We start from the raw sequence: 23440 nt of genomic DNA on the forward strand, positions 1-23440 counted from the left end.
CTAAGCAGATCTTATCTTGAGGGCCTAACAAGCCCTTTTGGGGCTTTTGGAAAGTTGCTACTTGTTTCTGCTGATGACCAAATATGTGGATAGGCACAAGCTATTTGACAGCATATGTTATGAAATCTGAGACATAATGCACATTACAATCTGGAAAAACAGTAGTTTCATCTATATTTCTTCTTTGCTCCAGCACAGGTCCCTTTGAAAGGGCTTGAAACCTGTGTTCTCCAAAGTCTATCTGGAGCCCATGCAGTTAACAGGATTGCTTCTGCTGACTTCATGGAGCTTTGATATAACAGTATATATGAAATGGAATATATGTATTTTGTAAGCATTAGACACAATTAGCTCTACAAGGAATTTGAAAAAATACACATTCTGTTAGTATAACATTATTTTTTATGTAAAGATGGAAACAGGCATTTTTAAAAATAATCCCACCATTCATTTCTAATATTAGTAACAACTTATATAACCCCTCTTGTATGAGTCATAAAGAAATCTGGATCAAAGACATCATTTTCCAAATAATGGCTGCTTAGAAAGCTTCCATTCATACGCTACCCATGTTTTTCTACAGATTTAGGCTCAAACAATGTAAACTTAACATCAGAATAATCAGATATCACATAGAGGTTCAAACATCAAATAGATTTAGTATTGGCTGGGATGAGATGAAACTTATCTTTTAGCAAGAAAAAAAAAAGGACAAAGGAATGATATGCAGCTTTATGGATGCTTTTCTGAAGCCTAGGGCTGGTTTGCATTCCCAGGGGTTGAAGTGCTTCACCTGCTCTTGTCCCAACCAACTATCGCACTGTTTGGCTTGTCTTTGCCCCGGCACAGCAGCGAGCAGGACAACAGCAGCAGGATTACTGCACTCTGAGAATGAGGTGTGTTGGCGCAGGTGTCTGGGGTAGCTGTCTGCAATACTGTCTGCCAGGGTGCCAAACCCCCACGCACCCAAGCAGTTGTAGGCACTCACATTATGTTTAATTAAATCACAGAGCTCGGTTTCTCAAGTGCTTCTCAAATGGAAGAGTTAAAAATGTGCATGGCAGCACAGGAAAAAAAGGACCACATCAATTCTGCTGACCAAGCTTATTTGAGTCATTAGAAAGGAAAACACCCAACCCCAAAAAGGCAGTTCATAAGCTAGTAATACTTCAGACAAATACAGATTTTATGCTAGGTGTGTGCAAGGCTTCCTGTTTGGCTGGTTCTTTTGCCTCTGCAGGTGAAATGTCTCGAATATCCCCTCATGACACGGGCATGCAGGCAGCAGTTGATCGGTAATGTTGGGGGTAACGGCAATGGCTATTCTGATCTCCTCCTTTATCACCTCATCCCATTTGAACAGTCTGAAGGTTAGCTCTGCGGGCGGAGAGGGATTCTACTTCCTCAGAGAGACAGGATAAATGAACAAACCTGTTTGAACGTGAAACATATCTGAAATAGGCTAAGTCTTGCATTCAGATCCCAATGCAATGGTGCTCAGTTGGTCATGAGAGCTTTCCGGTTAGCTGCAATAGTTCAAAGTGCATCTAAAAGTGCTGTCCAAGGGTTATCAATATCAAACGTGAAGCATTTGCATGAGAGATGGAAGTTCATAATCTGTTTTAAAACAGGATTGCACTGGTCATGGAGAATAGAATCATTTTACAATAGAATTTGGGAGGCAGAGGAGTTCCCAGTCTCTGGAAAATGTGGACTGAGCAAAAATGACTCTGCCAGTGTTTAGGAGAATGCTGACATTAATGTAGATGTTTGCACCTCAGGAGGAGATAGGATTGAAGCTTATGAGGCTCCATCACCAGAGGGGGCTGCATACACTGGGTAGGAGTAGGTGAAGCAGAGAAATATTTGTGTTGACCTCATGGTGTGGCTTTATGCTACTCTATGTGATACTGTAAGTAGATCAGCCATGGTCACAGTTAAATGGACCAAGAATACTTTAGGACAAATGCAATTGGTATGACTAAGTAGGCTCAACCTACTTATCTGCCATAGAGAATGAATAAATATTTGCAAGTGTATAAATGGAATTACTTTCAGCTGCTCACAACTTAGCTTCGACCCTCCCCTTTCTGTACAACAGGATAGTCTAGAAGAGATGTTTGAAATCAGGCATCTATTCACAGAACTTACACTGACCAATTTCTGACTCAAAACACACCTCACAGCATGAGTCTCCAAATGTCTAGAAAGATAAAGCAAAACTACATAAATTAACAGCAGCATTTATAAGACAGGTGTTATTGCAGGTGTTTAACTAGAAGCATATGAACTAAGGGAGGTGCAACTGCTTACTGAAACCTTCCCTTGACTCAGCCTGAGATCTGCCTGGCCTGACTTGCTTAGTTCTTGGAATGAGTTAATAGCAAGGCAAGGGAAAAGCTTCATTCTGGTGATTCAAAGACTAGGAACTTGTGTTATTTCCCTTCAGTTCTGTGGGAATAGGCAGAGAGGAATAGGTTGGTAATGTTGATGGATGCAGGAAGTGTATATGGTGGCACTGTTTGCTGACCAAAAAGGGAAGGAAATGTAATAGTGTAGCTGGTTCTCAAAGTGTTAACAAAATAAGACCTGTGCTTCACTGATCCCAAGGGCACACTGAAGTTGTTCTGACAATAGCAGTTCTGCTTTCTGGTATAATCTACTCTCACTGATACTTGGTTTTACTTATATCACAAAGGCACTTTGTACACAAAATGTGCTGCTGTGATGGCATTACCTGGCCAGCAGATAAGAAAAGAAAGCAACCCTTGATAGAAAGTAGGTATGGGAGGAATGGTATTGTTTCAGTTACCTTTTTAAGAATTTTTTTTTCACTCTAAATCCCTGCTCTGTTCTGCTAGAAATCGGAAAGTTTGTTTAGTTTTGGGACAGGTTCTCTTTTCACTTGCTCTGATCAACAAGTCTCATTCCAGATTATATACAGTGGCATAAATGGTATGAATGAAAGCAACTACCAGACTTTGGACTTTGAAATACACAAGATGTGTTTGCAAACCCTGAACCTTCTTAACTTCCTTTACAATAGTTTCCAGCATCCCCAGGTGCAGGCGTTGTGAAGTTGAGCTACTGAAGTTGGCCTCACAGTTGCGATATCACACCAGAGTAGCCAGAGTGCATTTAGCACTCTGCAGTGATGCTCATTTAAGTGACTCGCTTAATTTGGGTGTGATGCTCAGTTCTTTGTGTGGAAACACTTTCATCTCAGAGTAGGACCGGTGTTGATCCTCTCCTCATGAGGTAGAGAAAGCTAATATATTAGGAGAAAAAAACCCCAACGAACCAAACAAACCTCAAAAATGTTGAAGTTCCTTCTTCAATATTGTCATATCTGCTTTATAATACTACTTTAAATTAATGGAGGACAGTTAGTAAGCTAACTCAGCTATTGCAGACCTCGACTAACTTTGGAAGTTATGCCCAGTTCACAATGGTGAATTTGGCCTAGTCATATAACACAGTTGCACACATGAATTTGGGTACTGTTGAAGGGGAACTTAAAAATGAAGTCATTGGAATTAATGAATCCAGGAGGATGAATATTCAAAAAGGCAGGATAATTTTATGACTGATGCTATGGGCCCTGCATGCTGAGGGTAATTAGATTTCATGCTTCACTTCTTGCACCTGAGCTGTTGCTTGCCTAAGGGACAGCAGAATTTCCTCTACTGTTCATATATCCAGTCCTGGCTGGAGAATCTCTGGGCAATTCACTTGACAACTTTCCAGCATTTTGTTTTCCTGCTTCATTGATAAAGACTCTAAAACCTTGCAGGTATTTTAATTTACTGTAGCCACCACTTTTGGCTGAAGAAAATAAGTTATATGACTGTCAGAAGTAATCAGGCCTATCTTGGATCTCAGAAACTTTCCTGTAATTATTTTTCTTGAAGTGAAATAGATGTATCTTTAAGAAAAGTTATAACTTTGGCAGAACACTTCCTTTCTGTGACAAACATTCATCAGTGAAGGGTTCATGCCAGCTCTGAGGAAAGCCATGCACTAGGGTACAGTATGGAAGAATGCTGGTAGTGCTGCAAGTGCAAGGCATTGAGAAAGTGTTGGAACTGGATCTCACACTTACCTGGGCAGTATCCACTTCTGTGCAGGTGAATTTTTGATTTCTTATATCTGCTTCTTGAAAGCAGTCAGATTTCCTCAAATGTGCGGAAACATGCAAAGTGCGTGCTCTAGAGAAAGTGAGAGCAAGTCTATTCAAAATCAGATCAGTGACGCTTAGTATCACTTCCACAGGAGTGGCTCTCAGTCCAACCACTTGTATTCTTCTGTCCTTTTTTGATCTGAGTCATTAATATTAAATACTGTAATTTATTTGGAAATAGAAACAAAAGGAACAGTGTTCGTTCAGGGGAAAAAACACATTACTCCAACATTTTCATTACCTCTCTATGAAGGCAGACTATGTGGATTAGAACAGTCTAGGATTTCTGGTTATTTTACATGTTTGGAAGAATTGTGTATAGACAACTTCCACTCATTTTGCTTGGATTGCTCCACAAAGAAACATGGATGAAGTAGTTTGAGGCACGTACTCTTCAACTTCCCCAGAAGAGAAAATACTCTCAGGGAGACTGAATAGGAAGAGTTTTAGAACCCTCTGCCCTTTTTAATTGATTTAAGCTAATAAGAAGATGTAATTTTCAGAAAGCAGCCACACTAGTTTGAATCATTCTCAGGCAGACATTTGTCAGTGATTTGGAGATATGTTACATTAGGAAAACCACATAAAATAAGACAGAGAAAAGGAAGGAATTAGCAAACTTAAAATATAAAGTCAATTTTATGCTCGTGGGAATGGTTTCATCAAGTAGTAAACAATCTTCCTTGCCTTGTTAAAGAACAGAGGGCTGTGATATTGGTTGTAAAAACTACACGAACAATGTAGCTCTAGGAAATCATGCACGTCTAGGAAACCGTACCGCACATCCTTCTGATCTGTTTAGCTTCCCTTTTATTTACCTTCTCTTAATTCAGCTGCTTTTGGGATGCAGAGACCAGAACTGCATGCTGTACTTAAGATGCGGGCAAAGCAAGGATTTATATAGCAGCAAAATTACACTTTTAAAATGTTGGTTTGGTTTTTAAAAAAAAAAATCCACCTTATTCCTTTTTATCTTCCATTCAGAAATCAGAGACCTAGAAAAGCAATTATTCACACAGCTTTTTTTCCTCTGATTCAGGTATAGGAAGCAAAAATGCATCTAAAGATTTACTCAGATGGAATTAGGCAACAGTTATGCCTTGTGTCTTGTAGGCCCTTATATCAGTAATTGGCAGGAGGAGATGAAACAGCAGCTGCATTGTTACTGTACTTGAAGTGACTGGTACCTCATGAGTGCCCCTGGGGAGACACATTTTCTATCTCACTGTTTCTCTGCAGGACAGTCCATCTGACGAGCTATCTGGAAGGTAGTACATGCCTTTTGGTGGAAGTATATCCCACATAAACAAGATGTCTAAGTTTATGGCTGTTTTTTGGTGTTGAAGTAGAATCCAGCACTCTTAGTGTAAAGAACCAGACGCTGAACAAATAAAGCTGTAAGTCATCTCTGCTTGCACAGTCTGTCTTGATGGAGCTGCAGATCAATTATCTCTCTGATCTAGGTATAAGTCATAAATGAGAAAGGAGCTTAGTATGAGCAGTTCCTGGGAAATCTGTCAGTGAGTTGTGCCGACAAGTGTTTAATTAAAAGATTCATTCAATCTCATGGCCAGAGAAGCTCAGTGTAGGCCATCTGAATGAGTGAGAACCTGTTAAAACCAGTTTGTTCAGAGCACCACTCACAAAAGCATTGGTAGGGGAATTATTCTAGAAACACTGCTTTGTAAAGAGAAAGAAATCCCATTTGTTCTTATCAATGCAGGGCCGTTGTTTAGCAATTTCTGAAAACTGTTTGACGCTTTCATGGGAGTAACATACATCTGATTGTCACAGATGTGTTTTATTTTTCCTTTACCATTAGTACAGGAAAACAATTTAAATGGAAAACTTTACTAGGTCAGACTAAATAGGACTTAATCTCAATCCAGCCCTCCTCCTACCTAGTCAGTGCTGGAGGCAGTGTAGTGTAAAAATGTCATGCTTCTTTTGTTTCCTATTAAATTGTAGAAGAGCTGTTCAGCAAAGATATTACTGTGTGAGCTAATGTTTCTTTAGTTTTAAAAGTTGCTGCAACTTGTTACTTTTTGCGGCAAATTTGAGTGCCATCTAGTATTTCTCTAGAACGTTATGAAAGCAAGGATAACAGTTTTCCCCAGGAACTGTATGTATTATTAATTCTGGGAATTAATATTAAATTATCTCTCTGGAAAGTGAGATAATAGTCCTTTAAAAATTTATATCTGGGATGGATCACCAATGCAAGAGAAAGACATGACCAATAACAGACTGCACCCCCAGTGCTAAGCGTACCTCTTGGCTCATGTCACGCTTTGGGCCTCAGGGTGCTTTAGACCTGTATGTGGCACAGTCCTTCCATTTGCCTTTCCTCTGGGGATCTGCTGGAAGGAGTTGTGCTTTAGCTGCAGTTTAAAATGGCAATCCCCTGGAAAATGGTATCTGGGAAACACCTGAAAATGGCGATCCCGATGACATCTGTATCTCACAGCAAGTAGCTGGCTGATCCTCCTATGTGCACTGTAAAATAAGCAAGCTGGTGCCAGCACAGGTCCAACAAAACGTGCCCAAACTTCAAAACCAATATGACATTCACAAAGTGTTAGAACCTTAAAGTGCTTGTTCAGAGGACAGTTGTTCTCAGATTGCAGTGGTGAGAGAACTCTTGAAAGTGATGCTTGGTGAAAGTCAGGTTGTCCAATTACGGGAGGTGGGTGGGTGGGGGTGTGTGTGGAGGAGGAATCTGGAGGGAGGAAAAGCTCTTTCTTCATTTATCATGGCCTTTAAGCAAATACTTAATAAAAACATAGGGGGGGAAAATATCTCCTCACATCTGTGCAATTCTGATTTAGACTCAACACTGCATTAACAGATAGGAGATTGTGTGTAAAAGATCTGTTTATTCATGATTTATTGATATTTTGGTCGTTAATTCATCAGCAAAGAACAAAAAATAATGTACTAAAACTATTTTCCTGAAGTTGAGACACACACATACATCTCACAGGGCATTGTTATTTATTTGTAGTTAGAAGAATTTTGTTTTAGTTTGATAACTCTAGAACAATTGAAAAATGCAGACATGGGATCTCAGGCTAAAGAGGAGATTATACGGCTTCCCAAAGTATATTACTTTTTTTTTCTGTATCACTATTAACTATTTAGTATTGTCTAAGTTTGGGGGACTATATTTATTCTTTCCTTTTCTTATTTGTGTAATCTTCTTGTTTTCAGAGAAGTTTATGTACTTTTAAAATTACCGTCTCGAACGCACTTTTGTTAGCCTTTTGTTAAGCAGTTATATGAGAACATCTTGCCCTCTAGTGGTGGAGAGAAGAAAGACTAGGTTTAAACTTTGCAAGAGCGGTTAAAAATGTTAAAAGCAATCGGCAGTGTTTAAAGACTGAAAAATCAGGTGCATAGATCATCATCCTTTGTGAGCTACGCTTCAAGGGTCAGTGAGCCAGCAGAATTAATGAGTTTTGAAAATGTTCTAAATGCAAGTGATTATTTTAGGCAAATAACGAAAATTGTTCTAAAATGTTGAAGCAGTGTTTCAGTATTCATAGAAACAACATTAAAGTGTTCTTTGTTGTAAAACAAAGGGAAAGGCTAATAATAACAAATGCCCTTTAGCCTATTGCAGAAAGCAAACAAGCCTACTGCACCAGGGTTATAATCAGGCTTTAGATTGGAAAAAGAGAAATTTACCCAAATTCTAGCTAAGAGATTTATAAAAGCTTCCTTTGAAAAACCTCACTCTGAGATTAATATGTTAATTTAGAATAATTTTAATTTACTTAGTCACGCTCAGAGTTCAGCTAATTTACACTAGAATGTGTCTTACTTTACTTGGTAATTTTAATATCTCTTCATAATCAAAGAGGTATTAGAGAAGCTCCAGAGTTACTGGCATGCTGGTTTGCCACTGATGATGCTTTTGGCTTCCACAGCACATAGAATTCCCCTTTGCTTATTCCAAAATACTTTCAGGCTCAAATAAGTCAGAGAAACAAGTTGCAGCACTGCTGGCGAGCTGTCTGCTCCCCAGCCCCTCGGTAGGGCCGTGCCAGCACAGAGACAAGAGCCGTGTCCAGAGCGCTCTTTACAAATTGGGGGTGGGGTGTGTGGTTTCTTTTCTGTACAGCTGAGCGTTAGCTCGTGTGTAAAGGAGGGGGGCAGATGGAGCATTGATGATGCATGAAGCGGTTGCAGGGGACCCCATATGTGGTAATTTCCATTTACAGGCCTGGCAGCTCGTTAGCTGTGCTAGGTGTCTGCCTTTTCAAGAGGTGTGCAGGCTATCAGTTCAGTGCAAGTTCTCTCCATCCAGCACCGGATCCTGCTAAGCCAGCCCTCTCTGAAGAGAACCCACAAAGAAATCACGGGCCATCTGCACACAGCAGAGCAGATAAAACTGCAGCCTTTTATAAAAGCTGGCCGGGCAGCCCTTGCAGGAGGGGTTTGCTGTGAACCTGGCAGGGGCTGGCAGGACACGCTGTGCTCTTCGGCCCTGTGATGTGCTATGGAGGGCACTAACCACAGGGAGGCAGGGCAGGCAATCTTTAGTTTCTGGGACATTTTTCAAAATGCCAAGTGTTTCTGGACTTAACACATCCTAAAAAAGCAAAAGGTTGCCCCTGTTCCTATTAACAGCATATTTGGCTTGTGCCTTTAAGAAAAACACAGAAAAAGGATGTAAACGAGTGATCAGATGTCCAATGAAATCTTGAGACATAGGGTGGGGTTGCTTGGTGTTTTTAAGGATAGCTGAACAGTAGCTGCAAAGGAAATGACACAGATGAGACAATGGTGATGTACACTGTGGGTTTTAGGAGACTCCATTTAGTAATTTCCATGCCATGATCTTCAAAAGGCATTTAAAATTTACATGCAAGGATAGGTACTTACAAAGGGAGCTGGAGACTGGGGGGGGAGTTCCTCCCTGTGCACTCTTCTCATTTTTGAAACACTCTGCTCAGGGTTGAAGCAAATAGCAAGGCTTCCCCTCACACATCATACAAACAACTACTTTTAGATGTTGCAGTTTATAATAGCTTCCCCTTAGCTAAATTCATTATAGTCCTCATGTTTCCAATTTTAAATTGAACACAGGCCAAGATCTGCAACACATTCCTCTCATGACACCAAGTCAGATGCCATAAAACTGACAGCTTCCAGAGCAGCCTCCCTCAATCTGTTGTGAAATGACACCCTCATCTAACATTTCTGAGGACAGTTCTGTGCCATATTGGCACAAGAGTTTTTCACTTGCAACCAAATAAGAATTGGACAGAATTTGGAGTGGTCTTCAGCTGCTTCAGTTTCCCCTTTAATTTGTCTGTTGGTTTGACAATACGTAAGTGTTAGAAGCTAAAGAAACTTGTTACAAACGCTGACTGGTAGATTTTTCAATATATGCTTATAGTATATAGTAATTTTAAGCCTTTCCATGCTGCATCATTTAATTCTAGAAATGCTTCTTCACAGCTACTTTTGCTTACAGCATTGAACATAAAATAGAGTTGTGAATAAAATTTATTTTATGATGAAATCCGAGTGTCTTACAGAGGGCCTCAGAAAACAGTTTTCCTCACCTTTCCTTGTCTGATCATTATGAATTCCATTAGGTGTCCATAGATTTGCCATCTCCTAAAAAAAAAAAAAGTTTTTTTTTCTACTTCAGAGAAGAGAAATAGCAAGGAAAATTGACAGAATTCCAGTTCTCATTTCCTTTTCTGGGTTCCTATCAATGCAAACTGGTCTCACTAAGGAAGAGATTGGCCTGTTAAGTTCTCTTTTCATCCAACCTTTTGCAGAGTATTCAGAGGACAGATAAAAATTAAGTATAACAAATAGATTTCAGTTTATTTCAATCACATTTATTTCAAAGGTGCCAGAGGGATTTAAGAAATGTAGATACTATTTGAACCGTAAGGATCCCCAGATGATCTTCTAAAAGAATCATGTTGAGTCTTATTAGGGTCCATGGAACCACAAAAAATACCAATTAATTGAAGCCCGTTACCTTGTTAGAGTGCAGCCCGCAGGAGGTGCCACATCCCAAAAGCTGTGAATTCCTTGTAAATTACCACTTTTAGGGGAGTGTTTTAAGGGTAATTTTATTCAAACTTTAGGTGGCAATTGAATTGTTCAACCCAATTGATTGAAATGGCTTCTGGAGTAACTGCTTAAGACAATTGGTTGAGATGGCAAACTACTGCTTCGTCATTATAAAGGTGGTGTTTACCCTGCAGAGAGATCTGAGAATCTGGGAGCTCTAAAATGTTTTTGATCATACACATGCACTTTAAATAGCAGCAGTATCCTTAACCACGGCCATAGCTATTCTTAAACTTCATAACATCCTGTAATTTTATCAGCTTTTTCTAAGCTTTCGGGAGCATGAAAAAGCACCATGCATACGATCTGTTAAGCAGACTGCACCTTGTTATGGTGAGACATTCATTACCTGCCTCAAGTAAGTGCAAGTTATCACTTCATCTATTCTTTTTCCTCGAAGGAAAAGGACAATTGTGCCTTTGTTTTCTTTAAAAAAGTACCAGTATGCCCCATCTAATTTATTCTGACATCTCTTTTATACACACGATACAGCTCATTAAAATATCCATAGTGCAATAGTACATTTCTATATCTGTCTTCCAGAGCCAGCTTCCTCACAAAGACCCTGCTCCCTCCTCTGTCTAGTCCTGAAAAAGAATAACTGAGACTTACATTCTCATCTTCTTGAGAGATGTTTTTCTTGGTGGAAACATGGTAGAGTAGCTTCCACTTTTAGGGAGAGGTTATCAGCCTGAGTAGTTTACCACTTCAACAGTTTAAAGTGCTAGCAAAGCAGCTGGCAGCATGGAGTGGTGGGAGATTGTCTCCTGTACACATACTGAAGGAGATTGGGATTAACATCCAGACAATCTTTAACCAGACAGACAATCCTTGTCCCTGCTGAGGGAGAGGGTGCTTTGGGAAATGGGCAGATCTCCTCCTCCTAGCCCCATTTCTTTCTCAGCCTACAGAGCAAGCCTCAGGTCCTCTTAGGGCATTGCCGGTGGAGGAGCAGTTGTTGTTCCTCACAGAATTGCCAATGAAGAGCAAGGAGCTGCATCTCTAGGAGAAGCAGTTATTTTATCCAAGTCTTTCAAAGCCTTCTGCAAAGCCCCCAAAGCTTGCTGATGTGATAGCTCTTGTCTGAAACCTTACTGACTGACTGCAGTTCACAGCTGTCCTCAGGCTTACCCTGAGATCCCAAATGACTCCTTGTCATTTTCCCTTTCCTCTTAAACCCTACTGACCACTTCTGTTCCACAAGATACTATTGGCCTTGTCTCACTGCCACCCCAAACCTGCTTTATCACAGCACTGAAGTTTTGCTGATCAAAGGGGTTTTGGGCCAGCAAAATTTAGTCTAATCTGTTCTTCTGGGGAGCTTCGAACCCACTCTGACCTGTCAGAACCAGAGTGGGCACTACATTGTCTCCTGGAATAATCCAGCTCTGCTTACGTAGCTAGTCAGGCTGTTAAACAAAATAGGGGTCATCGGCTGATGAAATACAATTTGAAGTTATATACAGTAGCATGTTTCATGCAGACTTCCTATGTGTGTTTCCCATACTCTACTCCTTGCTTAGCTTGGCATTCCTATGGAGGAAGCTATGGTTCATGTTTTTCCCCATCAGTGGTGCAGTAGGGAAGCAGGAGTCTGTGCGATTCGTCCACCCACCCCTGCACGTTACTAGAAATGTGTCACGTTCACAGGGCCTCTACTCTCTCAAAGAAAGAAAGAGACAGTAAACAAGGAAAGGAACTTCACAGGGGTTTTTTCTGCTTCATTTTCCATCCCCCTACTCTCAGAGCAGCTCTGCTTCAGAGGAACAATTTGCTCAAATTCTGAGTTCCTGTTTTCTGCTCTGTTGCCCCTCTGAGGGGCCACAACATAACCCAACTGTCATTTATACTCATTTCCTGCTTATGGTACTAGGACCTTTCAGGTTCAATATTCACATTTGCCTAAAGTCATTACTGCATCTGCTAAGTAGTGAATAATGAGGTTGCCAATAGAGCAGCACTTTATTCATTTCATGAGGAAAATCTGCACTGACACTTAGCTGGCAGTCTATTTTGAATTTTTCTGACTATTGATCTACATTCTGAAGTGCACCTCAGACCTTCTGTCTCTTGACCTGATCATAATTTTTAGTCCTTCATTTACCATGAATTAAAGGATCATTTCCAGTAAACCCAACTGTACCCCTGGAATATTGCCTAATTTGCTGGAAAGTACTATAACTGCTGTTTTCAGAAAGACATTTAGACTTGCGTCCTTAAAATAGAGGCTTAGGGCCAAATACTGACTTCATTTGCACCACAGTAAGTCTCACGTAATTATTCTGCTCATAGTGGAACCCTTCTTTCTTGTCATCCTCTCCCTGTTTGGGATTTGCACAATGTTTATCAGGAGTAACAACAATTTCCCATGAAAACATCTCCAGAAAATGGTGAGTGAGTGGCAAATCTCACATGATTTCCCTAGATTGGTCAATGAAAAGACAGATACATCAAGTAAGTTATTGCTTGGCTTCTGGTATCTGATGTCTCAAGATCTGTGCTGCGTAGCGTTTCTCAGAAACTAGAGAACTATTATCTGGCACCTATCTTAACTCCATTTTTAGCAAAGAGGCTCTTTCCTCATCCTCATTAGATTCTTATTTCCAATCAAGAAACTCTGCTCAGAGAATGGGAGGAAAAGGGAGACTTGCAGATATCTGGTCAGGATATTACAAAGCACTGTGTCTCAGCTGAACTGTGATGGCTTAGCATAGATCCTCAGCTGTATTTGCAAGTATGAGGTAAATGACATTGAGCATGGAGGGAAATAGGGTGCCAGTGCAGAGGGCACTGAGAAGTCAATGCATGCATTAGAATTCAAGGCACTCCTGTGTGTTTTCTGTCCCCCCGAGACCAGGCCACAGATGGCTTGCAAGATGTACCTCAGCCTTTTGAATATGAACTTAGAGCTGCCAGCTGATGCCCTGTTTCCCGCTGCTGGTTGCAGAGTCTGGCTGGTGGAGATCAGACAATATTACACCGTCAAATTGCCTGATATGCCTCCATCACATGCTTGCTCTTTAAAAAAAACATCACCACATATTCCTTGGGCTAAATCATTGCAGTTAGTGAGCGTGGGTAAAGGAGGCCAACATCTAGGGTTTTGATTTCCTTGTCACAAACACCATTTTAATTACATCTCCTGTGGCCAAGCAGCACCTAGAATACTGACTTTAAACAAACATGTCAATTCAGAGTTTAAAACTAATGCTTGTAGGTCCATTTTGGCTCACTTTCTGGCTTTTAAGCATAGGATTCATTCTGATTATGTTACCAAGTTTGGCTCTAAATCCTTAAAAGCTTGAAAAGTTTAGGAGTGCATCACCTAGCTCTAGAAATCTGGAGGCCTTTGGAACTAGGAGATCAGCAGCTTAAATTCACATCACTGCCCATGGATGAAATAGTCATAATCTTTTAGAAAAATACAGCTTGCAGAATTGGACACAGAAATTTAGTCTCCCTCATAACAGGAAGAAGTTGGTTTGAAAGAGAAAGAAGTGGGGTGGCAAGAATAAAACAAAGGAAAACAAGCTCTTTCCATGTGACATGGTAGTCGGTGAAGGGAAAGGGCTTGCTTTAGGAAGGGAGCTATGCTGAAGGGGAAAGAAGAGCTTTCATTGTGCCCATCCATCATAAGAACCAACCTAGCCAAAACCCAATCTGTCTTCTGTATCCTGGCAACAGCACAGAGGTAGATGGACAAAGCTGCCTTAAATCTAGCTCTGTTGTAGCTTATCCCAACTTGGAATAGGAACGAAACTAGTTAGTTGCCATCTCTGTGTTTATACAGACAAAGCAGGCTGCCAGGCAAGCAGATTTATGAGTTGAAAAGCATTTTGAGCAACAGTGACAAAAAGGGGCAGAAAAATCCTTGTTCCCATTCTATAGGCAATAAAATGGGCCACACAAAGCCTGTTATTTCCTCTGCGTGCCTTGCAGCAGCCCTGCACAGCGTCAGTCTGCACCAGAGGCCTGGCTGTGCCTGGTTACCTCCCAGATGCTAATGTCAGTCTGAAAACCCCGGAGTGCCTTGCAAGGAGTCCTAGCTACTGTCTGCTCACTTGGTACGGATGGGCAGTTGTAACTTGTCAAAAAATAAATAAATAAATAAATAAATAAATTCTCTGGGTTTGGTTCAATCTTAAAGAGGAATTTTTGAAAACCTGGAAAAACCCTTCAGCTGGAGTTGCATAAGGGAGGCTATGCTGAGGGAGTACAAAGACTGCAACTGAACTTCAGCATTTGCTTTCATCAAAGTGACTGACAGGCAGGCATCTAAAATTCCCAAACCAACAAACTAATCTTGTTTGTGCTCTGTTTGTTAGAAATTTCTGACAATTTTCAGATCTGCTGTTTTAAGGACAGCACTGTGTGTGGATCCATATGCCTGTCTCTTCAATCCTGGTTATCTAAAGCCTCTGTTCTGTACAATCACAACCCTTGCACTTGCTTTGTTATTTTCTCTCCCCACAATCCCCATGTCACCCCTTGCCCCCAAAATGCATGCAGAATGCCAGTTGACGTGAAGAGTAATAAAGAGGTAAGAGTCATTTCTAGTCAGGCTGTTACAGTATTGTGGTGTGGAATCAAAGAGGATTAAGATGCTGCTGCTACAGTCTCCACTTGCTGTAGGCAGCGAAGTTTGAACCAAATTAGGCAGGCAGTCTGAATGGACTGAGCCACATAAACACATTCTGTCCTTTGTTATTTTTCTAGAAGAAGTAAAATCAAGGCAATTTTGGGATACAAAACTATCTATCTGCATCTGGCAATTAGGAGAATTAGAGGAGTGGAGGAGGATTTGAAAGAAAGCCAGTTTGATGGTCATATTCTTTACTGCTTTCATGATGTTGCTGTTATGGACATGGGAGCACAGTTGTGCTTAGCACTTGTTTACCAACTCAGATCCAGCTGGGAAAACGCAATCAGTGCACTCCATCAATGAGAGGTAAAGTTTCTGGTTTTGATACATGTCCTGTTTGCAAAGCTCTGAAGCTCTAAAATTCCACCTCTCAGAGGTATTTTCTGCTTTTCAGGTGAATTACACTGAAGAGTTCTGACATCCTTTTGAAGGCTTCCTGCAGGAAAGATGACATTTCAAACCTGTATGTTACCTGAACCTTGATCACATCTTGTCTGCTATTGAAATATATGACCCAAAAGTGCTTCCTTATGAATTAGGCACTCATCATGCATTTTAACCTCCTTGGAGAAAATTATGCAGGCGTCTGAGTTGCCTGCATGAGTTATCTTTTATTCATTAGAATCCTAAATGTTATTGAAATGTATTCTTAATTATTCCCTGCTGAAAACAGTAGTGTTCTTGAACAAGTATTTTGCATTTGTTATGTCCTGCTGCTAGCATAGTTAATAATGTATATAATAATAAAATAAGAAACTATCAGAGCAGAATAAGAGAACTTATTAATATGATTCAATTTAAGAAAATTGTTACTTCTGGCTTTCACAGCCTATGAACAACATTGTCTGAATACTTCAAGCGTGCAAAATCTTTGCTATAGGTCTAGCATAGAAATAACAACATCGCCGAAAGAAAAGCTGGTAAGACATCACCTGCTATCCCTGCATTCATACCCTCTAAAATCACTTACTGTAGTAGTACTTAGTGGAACTGATGGTGCCGAAAGCTTTCAAAAGTAGTCTGTGGACATATTTCTGGAATTAATGGCTGTTTATTCAAACGGAAAATCACAATCTCTAAAAATTATATTTTTGCTTCAGTGTTTCCCCTGTTACCTCTTTTTCCATCGGTCTCCCTCTGTGCACACACACATACTTTTCATTTACTGTTCTCTGTATGGGAAACCCAAAGGTTTCTAAAAATTCAAAAGCTGGTTCTGAAAAACCGTACAATATTCAGGGTCACTCTCTGGTAGGAAATCTAGAAGCATCAAAAAAGTCAGTAAAAATTACAGCCTTTTGTTGAGTTGTATTTCTTGTGCAGCTGCATCATACCCCTTTGACTCACCACACGGAGTGCGGGTGATTTGCCAGCATATCCAGATCTTTTTCCTTAGTCATTTCCAGCTGGCTGCAATCCCTTAAATACATGGCTTTGCATGCTGTGCAATTAAATATCATCCAGTTCCTATGCTGTCACCCCCAAGATCTTTCATTTCATTCTGTAGGTTATTTCAGTCCTCTCTGATACTGATAACATGGCCCATCTTTGACATTGACATATATTACCTCCCACAGCTTTTTAATGGGAATGGCAAAATTAAATATTAAAGAGAGAGGTAGCCCCAATTTCAGACCTTGAAAAGACAGGCTAGGAAACAGTTTTCAGCCTTCTCTCTTTGGCATGAATTAGTTTAATCAGATCCTTCACTGGTTTATACTTATTGCACTAAATGTTTTCCTCAGACTGAAAAACTTAAAGAGCTATTTAAACACAGCAGGTCAAAACTACCTGGAATTTCTTATCAAAGAAGATACTAGGATGATCTGAAGGGTGTGCTGCTGGTAATGTGATACGGGATATTATCTCAATGTCCATTCATCTCTTGGTCTTTAACATTTCTTGCCTTTAAAATGTATCTGAAAGTCTTAAAACCTGTTGAAGACAGACCAACAGGCTCATAGTTGCTCAGATTGCTTTTCTTTCTATTATTTTCTGGCCACATGCAGGTTAGCTGTCAACAGCTTCCTGTAGCATTTCTTTCTACATCTAGGAATCATAGCATCACAGAATAATTTGGGTTGGACGGGACCTCCAGAGGTCATCTAGTCCAACAGTCCAACTCCCTGCTGAAAGCAGGCCTAATGGGATCAGGTTGTGCTGGCACACGTCCAGTGGAGTCTTAAACACCTCCAGGGAGGGAGGGAGATTCCACAACCTCCTGGGCAGTCTGCACCAGATTTGACCACTTCCATGGTAAAAATATTTTCTTTATATCTAATCACTTTTCCATGTTTCAGCTGGTGCCTTTTGCCTATCATCCTAGCATTGTGCACCTCCAAGAAGAATCTGGCTCCATCTTCTCTGTACCCTCCGATCAGGTAGCTGTAGACAGCAGTAAGGACTGACTGTAAGTGTTTTCTTTTCTAGGCTGAACAGGCCCACTTCTCTCTGCCTCTCACATCATGTTCTCCAGCCCCCTAACCATCTTGGTGGCTACCCACTAGACCCACTCCAGTATGTCAATGTTTTTCTTGTACTGGAGAGCCCAATACTGGACGTTATATCCCAGAGAGGTCTTACAAGTGCCAAAGAGAGGGAATGATCAGTTCCCTTGACCTGCTGGCTACGCTAATGTGGCCCAGGTTGAAGCTAGCTGCCTTTGATCCAAGGGCACACTGCTGATTCATATGAACTTGTCTTCCTGGACCTTCAGATCTTTTTCTGCAGAGCTGCTTCCCAGACAGTTGGCCCCAGCCTGTCTGGGTTCCAAGGGGTCATTCCTTCCCAGATGCAGGAATTTGTGTTTGCTTTTGTTGTCTTCCTCAAAGTTCCTGTCAGCCCCTTTCTCTAGCCGGTTCAGGTCCCTCTGACGAGCAGCCCTGCCATCCAGAATGTTGACAGCTCCTCCCAATTTTACGTTGTCTGCAAACTTGCTGAGACTGCACTCTGTCCCATCACCCAAATCACTAACGAAGACATTAGACAGTACTGATCTCAGCGCTGATCCCTGAGGGACACCAGTAGTTGCTGACTGCCAGGTAGACTTTGCATAGATAGGTATTATTGAAGCCCTGTATATGCTTTGAGCAATTTAAGTTTTGATTCCGCCACAAATGTGTAAACTGGCAGTTACCAGAGAGGACTTCTAATTGATCCTACTTTTTCCTCTGTGGCCTTTATTATAGGTATTACAGAAATCTGAGGCAATATTCATGTGTTTTTTCAGATAATATTCAAAGCACTCAGTTTGTGTTTTGGCAAATCAAGTCCAGGGCAGTATTCTGTGCTGTTTGTACTGGGTTATTTCTCTCTGCACATACTCTCAGAATGTAATAAAACATATTACAGTGGTCCCAGCATGATTGCTATATCCGCAATAACTTTAGTTTAGCTAGCAGCAGTACGAGTGCAGCAGAGATTCGGTGTCATGTTCTCCAGCACAGAACAGCAGCCATATTAACGCTTGCTATTGTCATCTGGATGCCATGTCTTCATGACAAGCATTAGCAGAGCCAGCAAGGTAAGTGCCAATGTAATGATATCCCTATATTGCTGTATAGACATATCTTGGCTGCTTCTGTCTGTGGCTATTAAACTGCTCAACTGCAGCCAGCCTACACATGCCTGATATGAAAGAGTTTTACGTTGTCTTTTGCCACTTTTGGGAAGTAGGACACAGCAGTTCCTCTATTTTTCCCAGAAGTAAAACAGTAAACACAGTGGCTGCTGAAACCTGACAGCTGCTGATCAAGTTACCAATTTCTGTTAATACCGATTTTATCCAAATACTGATAGTACAAGATGTTTAAATCAAAAAGCAGAAAACAATATCAACTGATGGAAGCAGTGGAAAAGATCTTTGGTGTGGCTGTGGTTTTGATCTACTTGCTTCAAGTTGTGAGCAGAACTTCTGTCACATGCCTTACTTATTTACATTACAGAACAGTCCATTTTATTACCTCAGGTATTACTCAGCTCTTATGATTTCTCTGTCAACATGCCAGCACCCAGCAGATCTGAGAGAGATTTGTGTATCTTATTCAGACTTACAAGATCACCAGTGGACAAGACAGATGAAGTCTACAAAAAGTACTGATTACCTTACTAGCACTTTCCCAGTGGAGCTTAGTTTGAGTACAAAGTTCTGGGAACACCATTCAGGTTATGCAATTTAAGTATGTTGCAAATATAAAACAGTGACTCAAACTGAAGAACTTGCCTCAAGACTGAAGAACTCTTTCCAATAATGATTTCTCATATTCCACATCTTAATGTGTTTGGGGTTTTTTTTCCAAAGAAAATATGTACAATTAAAACGTTTTAACATAATCCATCTGGAGATAATTGAAAAGGCCATCAAAATAAAGTACAGCAGTGGACTGAAAAAAAAATAAATTGTAATTGGTGATACTAAGTGATCCCTTTTACCAGTGTTTCATGAAGGAAAACCAAAAGATAAAAAGCAAGAAGCAAAACTGAAAGCAGAGAATATTATAACATTGTGGACACGTAGGGAATTTTTGAGAGTTGTTCTTACAGCCAGAGTAACTGGCTGATACTGAAATATTTGCTTGCCAGAGTAATAAGAATCACAAACCTAAAAAATTTTTTTAACAGCACATTTTAATATCAGCATTATTGGATATGAGTCTTGTATTCTGTCACTAGTTTCGACAAAGAAGAAAAAGCAATTATAGAGCTGAAATATGTTTTCCCCATTTGTATTTGAAAAGCCTTCAAGTTAAAAGTCTGTATGGCACCAGACCGGGTAACGTGTTAAAAGATGTTTAAAATGTACAGCAATAAAGACTGAGTTCAATTCTTTTCTTATAATACTCCCTGACTTCAAGAAGTAGTCAAACTAATCCATATTTGATGTGAAGTAATATTTCTGCTCTTCATCCGTTCACAAATTACCTGAAGATAAAATGCTGCAAGATGATATAGGTATGGGGAGTTTGCTAACTCTGTAGGATTCTGGGTTAACAGAATAATTTCTCAGCTGTACATGTAACCTGCATCAGAAGAGAGAATCATACAAAGAGAAACCGAAATAATTAGAGGCAAGGCTGAAATACTAAGTGCAGTCGTTTGTTACACTGTGGTTTTGGAGGGAAAATTTGTAGAAGAGCTATTTCAGGGGCACTACCTGGGGTCGTATAAGATAAAACAATAACCTTGTGGGCAGATCTCTCTGACCTGATCTTTTTCGGATTTTTAGAGCACACTGATAATGAAGTTCTCTCTTCCTCTTCAGGCAAGAAATTCCTCAATATACAACTACTGTTTCAGCTCATTCGAGCCTGAAGTTTTATGTGTGTTTTATCAGGGTGCTCACTAACGAATGCCTTTGTGCCTACGTTCTGTTGACTTTGAGGGTGAGAACAGTACATAATCACATGACGTATGGGCTGCAACTCCAGCAGGAGTTTGTCCTGTAACAGCAATGATACACCGAGGAAAGGCAGAGGCATCATAATTCAGAATCTTTATACTTCATTGATTGAAGTCTGATCCTCCTTCTATTTCTCTTAGGATTTTTTTTAGGGGTGTGCTGCTTCACACTAAATTGTGCAACTTTATACCCGCTTTGCCAGACTGCTATTCTAACCTTTATGTGCTGCTGCCAACTGACGCACTGCAAAGTCTTTCAGGGGATGAGATTAAACACACCATGAGTCTCCTCTTCTAATGAAAGCTCCATGGGAACACCACTGGGATCCCTGATACTTCGCCGCAGTCAAGGTTGTGTGAGCCCATGTGCCATCCCTTTGTGCATTAGGGCGACAGCAGTATCAAGGATACAATGCACAGTGTTCTGCTTTCACGCTTTAGGGCATTCATTGCAAAGAATAGCAATGTTTGCCTCCTCAAAGCCACTTGTTTACCCACCTCCTTTGTTCAGAACTGAAATGTTTAGCTTTAAAACCGAAGAGGAAAACTCATTTTTTATTTATCAGCAGTAGGAAAGCCACACAGAATCACTGTCTCTTTTAATAAGCTTATTTGTTTAAGCATCCAGGGTGTTACATTAGCTTTCTCATCTGTATGTGGTTTAATACCCCACCCATCTATCGGCTGAGAACAAAACAGGCCTCAACGCAGTATTGCCTGCTGTGATGAATTAGATCTTAAAAGATTGTATTATGAGAGTCAGTATCACAAGGGCCTAAAGTCTACCGAACCCTATACTGACTGGACTATGAACTGCGCATTTGTTACAGAAGTAAGTAATTATGATACGAGAGAGGGGAAAAATATGCCCAAGACTGCTAGTGCTAGATTTTTGGGGGAAAGATAGCTTTTTATCAATTCTTCTGCCTACTTACCATTTTCAATCAGAAAGCTGTTAAGAGGCTGAAGGCTACTACATTTAATCAACAAATTATTCAGTGTAAGAGTCTGAAGGCTTACTAAAAGTCTACAGTTAAATATTTTCCCCTCTGCAGGGGATTTCTAATTTGTCAGAGTAGAAAAATCCAAAAGAAAACATTACTTTCAATGCATTATAAATAGAGGCCTCTAAAAGTTAGACAGTACCCTTAGAGAAACATGGGTTGTTGAATAGTCTGTTAAGAAGCAAGCGTTTGCTCCTCATGTGCAAGATGTCAAATAAAGAAACATATACAAACGGTACAATCTCACTTTACTCACAGAAGGCTTAACCCATAATTCTGACTGAGACTTATACAGTGGTTTTACTTTTTTAAGTACAGGCAGCCAGAAGAAGAGACATTTAAGTTTCGTAGCACACCCTGTGTAGGTTTGTTTTTAGTTGTCCTTTTTCCCAATTGCATATGGTCCCCCTAAAGAGCCATAAAGCCTTAAAAGGATTTACCCGAGTTACCTGGCATAGTTGGCCTGTCTGGTTTTGATTGTTCCTTTGAGACACCTCAGCTCATCTTCGTAATTCCCATCTGGTTTGGGGTGTTTTTTTGGTTTTGTTTTTGTTTTTTTTTACTTCTCATGCAGGGAGGTGAGGTAAATCTGACACCAGCGTAGCTGAGAGCAGAATGTAAGAGGCAGCTTGCTTTGTATCTGTGCCAATTTAAAGGAAATTTGTTTTTTTTTAAATAGTCTTTAAACACATACCTAACGTTAGCAGTAGTTCAGTGGAACTCAAATATGTATTAAATGTAAAAATGCTTTCCTCATTCAGAACTTGCACTTGGCTGTGGGCAAGAGGTGTTCATTACTATCTGACTTTTTAAAAGGGCTAATTCTCCTCTTAGTCATGCTGTCGTAAACCTGAAATAACCTCACTGAGGTCACTGAGGAGATGGCAGAGTCCTCTGTGTATCTGAAATCAGCCTACAAAATAAACACAACCAATATAGGCTACTTTAAGAGCTCTAAGAATTTACCAAGCCTGCCATTGCATACAGGAAAAAAATTCACTTAAATGCTGTTTCAGTTTCAAATTCAATTTTAGAACATCAGTTTTTGAGGAAAAAAAAAGGATAAATTTTAGTGGCTAATATTATTTTCAAGTTTCTGGAGAGGAATATCAAACTATTGGAAGTGGGGAAGGGTAATGAAAGTCTCAAAATAGAAAACTCTTTTCACTTGAAGGCTGTCAGGAAAATAGCCCCCTGGTTTCCTGCAGCTGTGAAAGCAGTGAGAGCTCACTTTAATGACTGTCAGCGAGAGAGAGGGAAGTTGCTCTATTTTCTCCACACTTGGGCTACAGCTTACAACGTGTATAAACGTTTGGTGCTGGGGTACGGATCCGAACGCCAGTCCTCCTCTCATAGCACAAACATGGAGAGGAGGTTCCAAATTGGTTTGTAGACCTTTGAACAAGTGACAGACTGAAAGTATTCATGTTCTGCCTGTCTGTCTGGTAAGGTCCATGGCATGTATTCCTTACCATGCTATACATAAATAAGTAGTCTGATGGATCCCTCAGGCCTTGATCCCTAGATAGGACTTGTGATCCCTCAGGTACGATCCCTAATTCATATTTAACGGGGCCTGCAGCTTTTTCTGGGTAGCAGTAGTAAAATTCTTCCTGTCTCTCCTATGTCTGAGAATGGAACTCTTAAGACAGCTGCAGCTGGGTCACTCTTCATTTGGGATCGTGGGATTAATCAGTTTCTTACTGACAGCTCCATTCACAGGAATATATTTGTTTTCAGACACGTACTTGAGCTCATAAGCATTTGGTCCGTGTCTTGGTTGATTCTTTTCATTACGGGCACTATGATGCTCATGCATACAATTTGTGTTATTTAGCTATTCTCTGCAGTGCCTATTATCAAATGGTCTCTTTTTATCATCAGACAGTGCACAACTCATTTGTCTCTCTCACATTCCTGACTCAATACCCTTCCATCTTTTCTTGATCTTGTCCTGCCCTTGAAACATGCTAGTTAGCTGTATGCAAAAACTAACAAGACAAAGAAATCACAGTTTTTCTGTGAAGAAAAAAAAAAAAGTCAAACAAACAAACAAAAAAAACCCCCACAGCCTAAAACACGGGTTCTCAGAGCGACAGTGACAAATGATTTATACTG

At 40.3% G+C, this 23440-nt stretch overlaps 1 long non-coding RNA gene across 2 annotated transcripts in view; it reads left to right on the forward strand.

Moving 5' to 3' along the window:
* LOC129209794 (uncharacterized) overlaps positions 1–15427 on the forward strand; it is a 34525-nt gene extending 19098 nt beyond the window's left edge. For both annotated transcript variants that reach the window (XR_008578214.1, XR_008578215.1), the window contains exon 4: positions 15316–15427. This is a non-coding gene — a long non-coding RNA (uncharacterized LOC129209794). The remainder of the gene's footprint in view (positions 1–15315) is intronic.
* The last annotated feature ends 8013 nt before the right edge of the window (positions 15428–23440 follow it).

This window comes from Grus americana, chromosome 9 (assembly GCF_028858705.1).
Source record: "Grus americana isolate bGruAme1 chromosome 9, bGruAme1.mat, whole genome shotgun sequence".
Classification (NCBI taxonomy): domain Eukaryota; kingdom Metazoa; phylum Chordata; class Aves; order Gruiformes; family Gruidae; genus Grus; species Grus americana.